Source organism: Cherax quadricarinatus, chromosome 32 (assembly GCF_038502225.1).
Source record: "Cherax quadricarinatus isolate ZL_2023a chromosome 32, ASM3850222v1, whole genome shotgun sequence".
In the NCBI taxonomy this organism is placed as follows: domain Eukaryota; kingdom Metazoa; phylum Arthropoda; class Malacostraca; order Decapoda; family Parastacidae; genus Cherax; species Cherax quadricarinatus.
In genome coordinates, this window is record NC_091323.1 from 31,133,563 (window position 1) to 31,143,635 (window position 10,073).

Sequence of the window (10,073 nt, forward strand, 5' to 3'; positions counted from 1 at the left end):
GCTAGTTTGTGGGGAAGTACCCTGGAAGTACCCTCTACCACCACCACTTTCACATCTTTCTACAAACATATTCTTGAATTCTATAGTGGTTTCTCACCCTCTTTACCACAGGGCTGGCACTAGAAGCTTTCTTTGGGCCCATGGTGGCTTATTTAGCAATTACAAGCACTAAAAATAATGAAATAATACAAAATATATTGCATGTATGTGTGGAATTGTTCTCATTGGCTTGTAAACAATGTGTCCGAACATGTTCACTCAGGCCGCGTGGACACATTCGGGACAGATGTCCTTAATCGAGTTCTTTGTCGTTAGTCGAGCCAACACATGTATTTTCACGCAAAAATGTGTCGCTACCCAATTTTTTCGTTAGCCGATGACGCCGTTACCCGAGGGTCCACTGTATTTCTGTTAAGCATACTAATGTATAGTACCAAAAATGTCTCTTCAATATTTTTATTCATTTTTCAAAAACTCTACATTTATAACATGTAAAATTTAATGTTTTTATTTTTCCACCACCAATTAATTTTAACATGATTAATAATGCAACACAAACATCATTCTTAAGTGCAGTTTTCTGAAGACGACAGCTGAACTAAGAGTGTTTCTATACAGCTTCACAGTTGTTTTATCCATGCAGCCAAAACACATCTAATTAACACACCGTTTCTTTCCATGTATGGGTCAAATTTCCAGTGTAACTTTTCTAGCATGAGATGTTTTAATGTCAACTACAGTTATTGTGAATATATAATCCTTCACAAACCCCCACAGGAAGAGGTCTAAAGGCAGTGATATCAGGAGAGCATCGAGGGCATTTATTTGACCAGCCAAATCAATCTGCTGGGTAACTTTCAAGTTACAATAACCATATGAAGATAACTGCTTATCTTATATTTTTTATATCTTTAATTTTTTTTATATCTTTTACAAGTGGTGGCTCGTCCATAGCAGCTGCAGAGCTGCAGTCCCCCAGATGCTCATTACTAGATGCATGACTTCATCAACCTTATGCTAAAATAATTTGCAACTGACAAATATATGACAGGAAAAATCTGTTGTATGTTGTTTTCAATGTTGTATGTTGTATTTATAACCGAATTTTTAATTTTCCTGTTGAAATGAGATAAAAAATTATTAAAAATAGAAGTTTGATGCAGTACGATAGTACATAGGTATTACTGGCGTTACGAGCTGCCACTGTGTATACTGTCACTTTCCCAGTGGGAGTACACTTGTGATTGACAGACATTAAAAAGTCTAGCTTTGGACTAGTGCACAAAAATTCATAGAAGTTGCATCAGAAAATTTGATAAATGTCATTAAACTTCTACTGCATATTCTGTTTGTGTTTGACATGTGGCTGATGAACAGAGAACTGACTGCATACTTTGTGACGATAGTTCACTTAGGTTTACCTTATTTACTGTAAACCTTTCCCTGCATTTAAGATAAGAGTGTTTGGTATTCACTCTCCACTTGGTGGTATTAAATTGCTCTGGTTCATGACAGTCATTAAGACAGACTCATACTTCATCTTGTGCTACCACACACTGCATCCTGTGCTCTGTGAGAAGCCTTCAAACTGTTCTAAGAATTTTTTTTCAAGAGTTGCAAATCCTGGCTCATTATTTTATGAGTAGTTTACTGGGACACCCCAGTTATGATCCCATTCCTCTTTGTGTAAGAGAAACTTTCCTAGAATCCCCTGGTATTTATTATTAATATTAGCACCAGTTCTCAACCTATATAGGTAGACTATGAGAGAATTCTTCACCACTGGTCAGTGCCACTCATCTTTTTCTTTGCAAATCGTAGAGTAGTATGTATTATTTAATAATGTTTATCATGCTACCTTTGCTAAGTTTCCAATTTTCCTTCTCTCACAGCCCAGGGCTGTGGGAGAAGGTATCAGCAAGGGAATACTTCAATTATGTAATTGTGCGTTATTAGCAGTTGAAAGTGTTTACCTGAAGAGGGTTTCAGGGGTCAATGCCCCCGAGGCTCAGTCCGAGACCAGGCCTCATGGTGGATCAGGGTTTGATCAACCAGGCTGTTACTGCTGGCCGCACACAAACTGACGCACGAACTACAGCCCGGTTGGTCAGGTACTGACCAACCGGGCTGTCCATTGCCTTCTCGAAGACAGCCAGGGGTCTATTGGTATGCTGGGAGGCAGTTGAACAGTCTTGGGCCCCAGACACTTCTTGTGTTGTCTCTCAATGTACTTGTGGCACCCCTGCTTTTTATTGGGGGAATTTTGCATCTCCTGCTGAGTCTTATGCTTTCATAGGGCGTGATTGTCATGTGCAGGTTTGGTACCAATCCCTCCAGGACCTTCCAGGTGTATATTATCATGAATCTCTCTTGCCTGCGTTCCGGGAAATACAGATCAAGGACCTTCAACCGTTCCCAGTAATTTAGCTGCCTTATTGTACTTATGTGTGCCGTGAAAGGCACAACCCATCTCCATATGACATTTATCATAAAAATTCTTATTTTACTAAGATAGCAAGAGTCAGTGTGTAATTCTCATTAGTGCCATCACTATCTGGTAAAGCATTAGTTTTGCTATGGTACACATGAAGATGCATATTAGTTCAAGATACTGCACAGAGAAAGTTCATACCACCTAACTTAACTATTATTCAGTCATTGACTAAAATAATAAGGCTAAGGAACTCAGCCTTTAGGGTATAAAACTATATTGACTACAACATGTATTCACCATTTTGTATGAGGCAAATTTAAACAACTTACCATCACAACATAAATGACCATAAACAACCAGACTGAAAGCTGGTACTGGAGTCACATTGGGTGCTACCCATACAGGTTGGACCTCATAGTACCCTAAGGTCCTGGGTCCTGTTTTGTGTCCCTTATCTTGGGAACATATTGCATTGTATGTATGTATGTGTGTATATATATATATATATATATATATATATATATATATATATATATATATATATATATATATATATATATATATATATAAATTATACATATGCATACATACATACATACATGCATGGTGTGTGTGTGTGTGTGTGTGTGTGTGTGTGTGTGTGTGTGTGTGTGTGTGTGTGTGTGTGTGTGTGTGTGTGTGTGACTCAACAATCAATATTTGCACCAATAACTCATTACAATTGTGACCGGGTGTGGAAGTGTGAATTGCTCATTACTCTATAATTTGTTCATGATTGTAGCCAAAGTATAAACGTAAGTAACCATTCTACAGAATTCATTACCTTTGTAACTTGTGAGCTCATTACCTTTGTACCTAGTTCAGCTATCAAAACTTTGGGGGCCCAGTCCCTGGACCCATTACGTACCTCTGTAATCTGTAAATGCCTTTGTAACTTGTCATGATTGTGACCAGACTTACCTGGAGTTCATTACCTTTGTAAATTGTGAGTTCATTACCTTTGTAAATTGTGAGTTCATTACCTTTGTAAATTGTGAGTTCATTACCTCTGTAACTTGCTCAGCTATCAAAACTTTGGAGTCCAGTCCCTGGACCAATTATGTACCTCTGTAATCTTTTGACTACCGCCCACAGGATGGGTATGGGGTGCATAATAAACATATTAAACTAACTAACATACATACAACGCAATATATATATATATATACATACATATATATATATATATATATATATATATATATATATATATATATATTTTTTTTTTATTATCACACCGGCCGATTCCCACCAAGGCAGGGTGGCCCGAAAAAGAAAAACTTTCACCATCATTCACTCCATCACTGTCTTGCCAGAAGGGTGCTTTACACTACAGTTTTTAAACTGCAACATTAACACCCCTCCTTCAGAGTGCAGGCACTGTACTTCCCATCTCCAGGACTCAAGTCCGGCCTGCCGGTTTCCCTGAATCCCTTCATAAATGTTACTTTGCTCACACTCCAACAGCACGTCAAGTATTAAAAACCATTTGTCTCCATTCACTCCTATCAAACACGCTCAAGCATGCCTGCTGGAAGTCCAAGCCCCTCGCACACAAAACCTCCTTTACCCCCTCCCTCCAACCCTTCCTAGGCCGACCCCTACCCCGCCTTCCTTCCACTACAGACTGATACACTCTTGAAGTCATTCTGTTTCGCTCCATTCTCTCTACATGTCCGAACCACCTCAACAACCCTTCCTCAGCCCTCTGGACAACAGTTTTGGTAATCCCGCACCTCCTCCTAACTTCCAAACTACGAATTCTCTGCATTATATTCACACCACACATTGCCCTCAGACATGACATCTCCACTGCCTCCAGCCTTCTCCTCGCTGCAACATTCATCACCCACGCTTCACACCCATATAAGAGCGTTGGTAAAACTATACTCTCATACATTCCCCTCTTTGCCTCCAAGGACAAAGTTCTTTGTCTCCACAGACTCCTAAGTGCACCACTCACTCTTTTTCCCTCATCAATTCTATGATTCACCTCATCTTTCATAGACCCATCCGCTGACACGTCCACTCCCAAATATCTGAATACGTTCACCTCCTCCATACTCTCTCCCTCCAATCTGATATTCAATCTTTCATCACCTAATCTTTTTGTTATCCTCATAACCTTACTCTTTCCTGTATTCACCTTTAATTTTCTTCTTTTGCACACCCTACCAAATTCATCCACCAATCTCTGCAACTTCTCTTCAGAATCTCCCAAGAGCACAGTGTCATCAGCAAAGAGCAGCTGTGACAACTCCCACTTTGTGTGTGATTCTTTATCTTTTAACTCCACGCCTCTTGCCAAGACCCTCGCATTTACTTCTCTTACAACCCCATCTATAAATATATTAAACAACCACGGTGACATCACACATCCTTGTCTAAGGCCTACTTTTACTGGGAAAAAATTTCCCTCTTTCCTACATACTCTAACTTGAGCCTCACTATCCTCGTAAAAACTCTTCACTGCTTTCAGTAACCTACCTCCTACACCATACACTTGCAACATCTGCCACATTGCCCCCCTATCCACCCTGTCATACGCCTTTTCCAAATCCATAAATGCCACAAAGACCTCTTTAGCCTTATCTAAATACTGTTCACTTATATGTTTCACTGTAAACACCTGGTCCCCACACCCCCTACCTTTCCTAAAGCCTCCTTGTTCATCTGCTATCCTATTCTCCGTCTTACTCTTAATTCTTTCAATTATAACTCTACCATACACTTTACCAGGTACACTCAACAGACTTATCCCCCTATAATTTTTGCACTCTCTTTTATCCCCTTTGCCTTTATACAAAGGAACTATGCATGCTCTCTGCCAATCCCTAGGTACCTTACCCTCTTCCATACATTTATTAAACAATTTCACCAACCACTCCAAAACTATATCCCCACCTGCTTTTAACATTTCTATCTTTATCCCATCAATCCCGGCTGCCTTACCCCCTTTCATTTTACCTACTGCCTCACGAACTTCCCCCACACTCACAACTGGCTCTTCCTCACTCCTACAAGATGTTATTCCTCCTTGCCCTATACACGAAATCACAGCTTCCCTATCTTCATCAACATTTAACAATTCCTCAAAATATTCCTTCCATCTTCCCAATACCTCTAACTCTCCATTTAATAACTCTCCTCTCCTATTTTTAACTGACAAATCCATTTGTTCTCTAGGCTTTCTTAACTTGTTAATCTCACTCCAAAACTTTTTCTTATTTTCAACAAAATTTGTTGATAACATCTCACCCACTCTCTCATTTGCTCTCTTTTTACATTGCTTCACCACTCTCTTAACCTCTCTCTTTTTCTCCATATACTCTTCCCTCCTTGCATCACTTCTACTTTGTAAAAACTTCTCATATGCTAACTTTTTCTCCCTTACTACTCTCTTTACATCATCATTCCACCAATCGCTCCTCTTCCCTCCTGCACCCACTTTCCTGTAACCACAAACTTCTGCTGAACACTCTAACACTACATTTTTAAACCTACCCCATACCTCTTCGACCCCATTGCCTATGCTCTCATTAGCCCATCTATCCTCCAATAGCTGTTTATATCTTACCCTAACTGCCTCCTCTTTTAGTTTATAAACCTTCACCTCTCTCTTCCCTGATGCTTCTATTCTCCTTGTATCCCATCTACCTTTTACTCTCAGTGTAGCTACAACTAGAAAGTGATCTGATATATCTGTGGCCCCTCTATAAACATGTACATCCTGAAGTCTACTCAACAGTCTTTTATCTACCAATACATAATCCAACAAACTACTGTCATTTCGCCCTACATCATATCGTGTATACTTATTTATCCTCTTTTTCTTAAAATATGTATTACCTATAACTAAACCCCTTTCTATACAAAGTTCAATCAAAGGGCTCCCATTATCATTTACACCTGGCACCCCAAACTTACCTACCACACCCTCTCTAAAAGTTTCTCCTACTTTAGCATTCAAGTCCCCTACCACAATTACTCTCTCACTTGGTTCAAAGGCTCCTATACATTCACTTAACATCTCCCAAAATCTCTCTCTCTCCTCTGCATTCCTCTCTTCTCCAGGTGCATACACGCTTATTATGACCCACTTCTCGCATCCAACCTTTACTTTAATCCACATAATTCTTGAATTTACACATTCATATTCTCTTTTCTCCTTCCATAACTGATCATTTAACATTACTGCTACCCCTTCCTTTGCTCTAACTCTCTCAGATACTCCAGATTTAATCCCATTTATTTCCCCCCACTGAAACTCTCCTACCCCCTTCAGCTTTGTTTCGCTTAGGGCCAGGACATCCAACTTCTTTTCATTCATAACATCAGCAATCATCTGTTTCTTGTCATCCGCACTACATCCACGCACATTTAAGCAACCCAGTTTTATAAAGTTTTTCTTCTTCTCTTTTTTAGTAATTGTATACAGGAGAAGGGGTTACTAGCCCATTGCTCCCGGCATTTTAGTCGCCTCATACGACACGCATGGCTTACGGAGGAAAGATTCTTTTCCACTTCCCCATGGACAATAGAAGAAATAAAAAAAGAACAAGAGCTATTTAGAAAAAGGAGAAAAACCTAGATGTATGTATATATATATATGCATGTGCGTGTCTGTGAAGTGTGACCAAAGTGTTAGTAGGAGTAGCAAGATATCCCTGTTATCTTAGCGTGTTTATATATATATTATATATATATATATATATTATATATATTATATATATATATATATATATATATATATATAAGGATGTGATAAAAGAGAAAAAGGTAGCTTATGAGAGGTTTTTACAAAGTAGAAGTGTTATAAGAAGAGCAGAGTATATGGAGAGTAAAAGAAAAGTAAAGAGAGTGGTGAGAGAGTGCAAAAGGAGAGCAGATGATAGAGTGGGAGAGGCACTGTCAAGAAATTTTAATGAAAATAAGAAAAAATTTTGGAGTGAGTTAAACAAGTTAAGAAAGCCTAGGGAAAGTATGGATTTGTCAGTTAAAAGATGGAGGTATTAGGTAGATGGCGAGAATATTTTGAGGAACTTTTAAATGTTAAGGAAGAAACAGAGGCAGTAATTTCATGCACTGGTCAGGGAGGTATGCTATCTTTTAGGAGTGAAGAGCAGAATGTAAGTGTGGGGGAGGTACGTGAGGCATTACGTAAAATGAAAGGGGGTAAAGCAGCTGGAACTGATGGGATCATGACAGAAATGTTAAAAGCAGGGGGGGATATAGTGTTGGAGTGGTTGGTACTTTTGTTTAATAAATGTATGAAAGAGGGGAAGGTACCTAGGGATTGGCGGAGAGCATGTATAGTCCCTTTATATAAAGGGAAAGGGGACAAAAGAGACTGTAAAAATTATAGAGGAATAAGTTTACTGAGTATACCAGGAAAAGTGTACGGTAGGGTTATAATTGAAAGAATTAGAGGTAAGACAGAATGTAGGATTGCGGATGAGCAAGGAGGTTTCAGAGTGGGTAGGGGATGTGTAGATCAAGTGTTTACATTGAAGCATATATGTGAACAGTTTTTAGATAAAGGTAGGGAAGTTTTTATTGCATTTATGGATTTAGAAAAGGCATATGATAGAGTGGATAGAGGAGCAATGTGGCAGATGTTGCAAGTATATGGAATAGGTGGTAAGTTATTAAATGCTGTAAAGAGTTTTTATGAGGATAGTGAGGCTCAGGTTAGGGTGTGTAGAAGAGAGGGAGACTACTTCCCGGTAAAAGTAGGTCTTAGACAGGGATGTGTAATGTCACCATGGTTGTTTAATATATTTATAGATGGGGTTGTAAAGGAAGTAAATGCTAGGGTGTTCGGGAGAGGGGTGGGATTAAATTTTGGGGAGTCAAATTCAAAATGGGAATTGACACAGTTACTTTTTGCTGATGATACTGTGCTTATGGGAGATTCTAAAGAAAAATTGCAAAGGTTAGTGGATGAGTTTGGGAATGTGTGTAAAGGTAGAAAGTTGAAAGTGAACATAGAAAAGAGTAAGGTGATGAGGGTGTCAAATGATTTAGATAAAGAAAAATTGGATATCAAATTGGGGAGGAGGAGTATGGAAGAAGTGAATGTTTTCAGATACTTGGGAGTTGATGTGTCGGCGGATGGATTTATGAAGGATGAGGTTAATCATAGAATTGATGAGGGAAAAAAGGTGAGTGGTGCGTTGAGGTATATGTGGAGTCAAAAAACGTTATCTATGGAGGCAAAGAAGGGAATGTATGAAAGTATAGTAGTACCAACACTCTTATATGGGTGTGAAGCTTGGGTGGTAAATGCAGCAGGGAGGAGACGGTTGGAGGCAGTGGAGATGTCCTGTTTAAGGGCAATGTGTGGTGTAAATATTATGCAGAAAATTCGGAGTGTGGAAATTAGGAAAAGGTGTGGAGTTAATAAAAGTATTAGTCAGAGGGCAGAAGAGGGGTTGTTGAGGTGGTTTGGTCATTTAGAGAGAATGGATCAAAGTAGAATGACATGGAAAGCATATAAATCTATAGGGGAAGGAAGGCGGGGTAGGGGTCGTCCTCGAAAGGGTTGGAGAGAGGGGGTAAAGGAGGTTTTGTGGGCAAGGGGCTTGGACTTCCAGCAAGCGTGTGTGAGCGTGTTAGATAGGAGTGAATGGAGACGAATGGTACTTGGGACCTGATGATCTGTTGGAGTGTGAGCAGGGTAATATTTAGTGAAGGGATTCAGGGAAACCGGTTATTTTCATATAGTCGGACTTGAGTCCTGGAAATGGGAAGTACAATGCCTGCACTTTAAAGGAGGGGTTTGGGATATTGGCAGTTTGGAGGGATATGTTGTGTATCTTTATATGTGTATGCTTCTAAACTGTTGTATTCTGAGCACCTCTGCAAAAACAGTGATAATGTGCGAGTGTGGTGAAAGTGTTGAATGATGATGAAAGTATTTTCTTTTTGGGTATTTTCTTTCTTTCTTGGGTCACCCTGCCTCGGTGGGAGACGGCCGACTTGTTGAAATAAATATATATATATATATATATATATATTCTAGGTAGTAGGTTGGTAGACAGCAACCGCCCAGGGAGGTACTACCGTCCTGCCAAGTGAGTGTAAAACGAAAGCCTGTAATTGTTTTACATGATGGTAGGATTGCTGGTGTCCTTTTTTCTGTCTCATGAACATGCAAGATTTCAGGTACGTCTTGCTACTTCTACTTACACTTAGGTCACACTACACATACATGTACAAGCACATATATACACACCCCTCTGGGTTTTCTTCTATTTTCTTTCTAGTTCTTATTCTTGTTTATTTCCTCTTATCTCCATGGGGAAGTGGAACAGAATTCTTCCTCCGTAAGCCATGCGTGTTGTAAGAGGCAACTAAAATGCCGGGAGCAAGGGGCTAGTAACCTCTTCTCCTGTATATATTACTAAATGTAAAAGGAGAAACTTTCGTTTTTCCTTTTGGGCCACCCCGCCTCGGTGGGATACGGCCGGTGTGTTGAAAGAAAGAAAGAAGATATATATATATATATATATATATATATATAATATATATATATATATATATATATATATATATATATATATATATATATATATATATGTATATATATATATATATA